Source organism: Salvia miltiorrhiza, chromosome 6, assembly GCF_028751815.1.
Source record: "Salvia miltiorrhiza cultivar Shanhuang (shh) chromosome 6, IMPLAD_Smil_shh, whole genome shotgun sequence".
Lineage (NCBI taxonomy): Eukaryota > Viridiplantae > Streptophyta > Magnoliopsida > Lamiales > Lamiaceae > Salvia > Salvia miltiorrhiza.
This window is the reverse complement of record NC_080392.1, coordinates 4372809-4377433: the sequence shown is the minus strand read 5'-3', so window position 1 is coordinate 4377433 and position 4625 is coordinate 4372809. Positions and strand designations below refer to the sequence as shown.

The 4625-nt window shown below is 32.2% G+C and overlaps 1 long non-coding RNA gene across 1 annotated transcript; it reads left to right on the top strand.

Moving 5' to 3' along the window:
- Positions 1-1369: 1369 nt before the first annotated feature.
- LOC130988074 (uncharacterized) lies at positions 1370-3745 on the top strand. The gene is made up of 3 exons (XR_009089966.1): positions 1370-1522; positions 2839-2896; positions 3498-3745. It is a non-coding gene; the product is annotated as an uncharacterized LOC130988074 (long non-coding RNA).
- The last annotated feature ends 880 nt before the right edge of the window (positions 3746-4625 follow it).

Below are 4625 nucleotides of genomic sequence, written 5' to 3'. Positions count from 1 at the left end.
CTCGACACCAATTGTTCGAGTGTCAGATACCAACATTTATGTGCGTTAATCATAACTCTCACACTCACTCCATTTAGACACATAATCGATATCAGACTCAAATAATAAATTATATCTTAACAATTTATCATGCTCATAGTTCTCGATTAAATCTCGGACTTTGTAATTAAATATTAAATTCCAACTATAATTAATTAACATGTTTCTCTAATTTATTTATCTCATTTAAACTAATAAATCTCATCCATACTAATTTCTCATACTTAGCCATTTTATATGCATTTCTCATGCAATTCAAAAAGCTCAATAACTTACTAATCATGCTCATCTTATAAATACTCAAATAATTCATATAGTCTTACTAACATAGCATTAACTCATATGCACTGCTAGTTCACTTACATGACTTCACATACTCCACATATCTCAACTTAATAAATCATCGAATAGTTAGAAAATTTGTATTTAATGGAAATAAATTCCAAAAATTTAAATACAAATATTTTTAATTATTCTAAACACATTGGCATGCTCAAAATATCTCAACTAAAATCGAGCATCGCTCGTCTTTGGCCTTTATATCTCACGGCCTTCATCAAATTTGAACCTTGGTGTTCAAATTAATCTAAGTAAATTATACGTGCAATATTTAATAAATATAAACACATATATAAACTCAAATCATTCAATATGTTCCAGAAAATGCCACTTTCTTGAGCAAAACTCACACCTACTGATTTGGCATAAATTCGTTCACCCAATAGTACTTGTGTACATTGTAACACCCGGCATTTTCACTACAGTTTATATTATTATTATTATTATTATTATTATTATTATTTTCTAATCTAAAAGAAGAAAGAGAAGTAGAATCACTGAGATGAGATGAGATGAGATGAGATATTATTATAATGGCCTGAGCTTTTAATTCAGTGAGCTTTTAATTTGAATAATTAAGTATTCTTGCATCTTTTATTAAATTTTATTCTTGGAAGCAAGTTTATAATTCATAGTAAAGGGATTATTTTATTATTTTCAGAGATGAGAATGGTGATAAGTACGAAGTATTATTAGTCGATTTATCGCTCGACTAATTGAAGTGATGGATATTTAATTATTTATATATGAGCTTTCTTATTTTAATAGTGATGATTTATTATTAAACCATGAATATGAGATTTACTATTATTTCTTAATTATTGAGATTTTTTTTTAAGTTATTCAAGTGAGGTTTTATATTATTAAATTATGAAAGAAAATGTTGAATTATTTTGTGAGTTAGTTAAAATGTAGAATTTTAAACCCACACATACTAGTAACATTTTATTACTTACTTTTACTAAACCTAATAAGATATATATATATATATATATATATTGGCTTATAAGGGAAGAAAGCCCATTTTTCTTCTTCCCCTGGCAGACGTCCAACCCCTTCCCCATCAAACCTCCATTCTTTTTATTTGCAAGCTCAAATCTTAGCCTCTAAAATCTCAAATATCATTCATAGATCACAGATTGAGGTAAGAACATACTTTGGCAAGATTTCTATGGTCTAAAATCGAGGAAATATTTACTTTATTTTCTTGATTATTTTCGAAAATTGGGGGTTTAATGCTAGAGTTGAAGTATGATCTTAATATTGAGATATATTATGTTTTTGATGTTCCTAAGCATGATTATGGTGGTTAATTGTATTAATTCTTACTTGATTTCGAGTTTACTCAAGTTAGTATGAACCCTAGGTTTGAGGTTGAGAGTTCTGATTATGTTCTTGAATAATTGGACTCATATATGTGTTCTTGAGTTGGAATTATGTCATATATGAGTAAATTACGAGTTTACACCATATAGGATGTGAGATTGAGTTTGTTAGTTTAATGAAAATTGGGGCTTTTGAGATAAGAAGGTTTATATGCTATTTATTGATGGATGTAGATATATTATGATGTGATTTTATCAAATATATGGAAATTAGAACAGCCCTAATGTGTGGAAAATTGTTATAAGAATTGTTATGTTGTAACTTGTTGGCTTTGTTGTGTTAAACATGAGTTAAGTTTGAAGTTAAAGCATTCTAGTATGTATTATGATCGTGTATTTGAGTCTACACATTTTATTTGGCCAAAGTATGAGTTATATGTTGAATTGAAACAAAGAATACATTGATGTCAGTTTTTAACTTGGCAGAGCAGTGTCTTGGGGGATGATTTTAATGATGTTCCCATAGTCCAAATGAGTTGAAATTTTTACTGTAATAACTTTATCATGAGTAGTACGTTTCTGCAAAATTTCAGCTAAATCCGAGACCATTAGATGTGTCAAACGAGTTTCTGAAATGTACTGCGCGAAGCAGCGAAGTTCAGTGGCAGATTTTGCCTTTTGTGAGATAATTTCATATACACTTGAGATATTGTATTTTTGTAACTTTCTAATAAAAATAGACTCTGAGAGATTTCTAAAAATGTAAAGTTTGTATTTTTTTTTTTTTAAAGAGGTTGATTTTATATGATATTACAAAGTTGAGATTCATATATGATTACATATTTGAGATTTCTTACTTGAGCAAGTTATTAATAGAACTATGCTAAGTGATTGATGTTTAGTTATTAATTGTAAGCTAATCTATATAGAATGGATTAGGTTACTCTTAAGCTTTTCTCAATTTGAGATATCCCAAGAGATGTGATGTTACTATTTTGCTTTTAGTTAAGTCCATATAAGTAGAATACTCAGATTAGAGGATGCAACTTTCAAGTGATAGAAGGTTCATTCAAGATTTACTTTCTATTTACTTACTTATTATCCAATCTTACGTGGGGACCTCATTATAATGAAGGTTCGAGTGGCTTTATAAAGTAAACAAGCAAGGATCTCTACTTCATTAAGCATACCAGGTGGGCATTACTTTTACTATACGTATATAGAGATCCCCTGCGTGTCGTAGGCCTCTTATACGAATGAATGCATGAGATGATTTAACTGTTAATTTCAGTTTTACATATATCTATCAAATGAGTTTAATGTTACATTTGAGCAAGTTATTTCGTTACAAAATATTTGAGTTAAAGTTATTTCAAGTATTGTCTTGCCATAAAATGTTTAAATTTTAGTATGATATCTATCTGCTTTGGCTTTGCCAATGATGCAATCGAATTCGGGTCCTGAGCAGTTGATAGCTATCCTGCCAGGGCTAGTGTACACCAATGACCGTGAGTCATCTAGCGGGTTGGCCGGTCAAGTGACCGTGAGAGGTGGCCACCTCTCCGGCACACAGTTCCAGATATGATAGATTACAAGAGAACTTAGTCTGCAGACCAACTTTAAGAATCACAAATGAATTTAGTAAGCTTGGGCCTTTTAGCGAAAAACTCCCTTGCTGTACTGTTTATGATGGCATGACAATTTACAGTTTTGAAGCATGTATTTTTATACTTAGGCATACGTGCCCACTGAGTACTTTTGTACTCAGCCCTGCATATATTTCTAAATGTGCAGGTTGAGCAATGGCTGATGAAGATGAAGTGATGAGCGGAGCTTTTGTCATAAGTTTAATAAATGGACTCTTGGATACATGTCTCCATACATGTAATCAGATTATGTTATTCCGCTGCATACTCTCAAGTAATATGTCTTTAAGCTAAGTCGGGTTCATCCGAACTTACGAGTTAATCGAGTCCTTGCGACTAAACAACAGTTATCTTATGATTGTCCCTCCTTAACAATGATTTGATTTCGAGCCTTCATTATTTATTCACCCCTTTCTTTTCCCGCTTCTAATCTCCCTCCCTTAGTCATGGTTTCCCCGACTTAATTATCCTTAATTAGGTCCGGTCGTGACAGAATGGTATCAGAGCCGTTCGTTTGCTCTGAATCCAAGAGTTACCCAATTAGTCCTAGATTAGTTATTGTATAAAAGAGTCAGTCGACAAAAGCTCAGCGCTTCATCACATCGTCATGCTCAGCAAGAAAGAAGGTGGTAATGATTTTAAAACATTGAGAAGTTCACGTTCTATATAAATGTACTGATGCTTACATTCAAGTTTTATGCTTTAGTGATTGATTAGATATCTCAATGAACTTAGATGCGTTAAGAATGCATGATCACTGTTACGAGAAGAACAATAGAAGCTAGAAACTCAGTTATATTTCACTATAGCCATGGTGAAGAGCTAAGAAAGAGAAAGATAATCCAATGAAAGCAGTGCAAGCGGAGTGCCACGCACAAATCACTGACGCAGACATAGTTCTTCATTCAGGTTGTTCACGCGAGACGGAGCACCTAATCGACTATTGCCTTATTCGATGATAGTTTAAGTATGATATTGCTTATAGCGATGAGTGCGACTTATGTAATCAGTTAGCTAATCCCTAATAAGTTGAGACTCGCTTCTAGCCTCGATTATCACTAGCTATGGCTTGAGGATAACCTTCATGATTCATGTATGAACTTCAGAGTTAGACTTACGAGGGGTCAAAATGCTTTGTATATAATGTTATAATATTACGATTAAAGCTATCAGCTTATAGTTTCAGATATTCGGAACCATTCTACTTACAGTACCTATCGCAATAGATGAGGACATGACTGAGAATCCCTATTGATTACGATCACCTACTACGAAT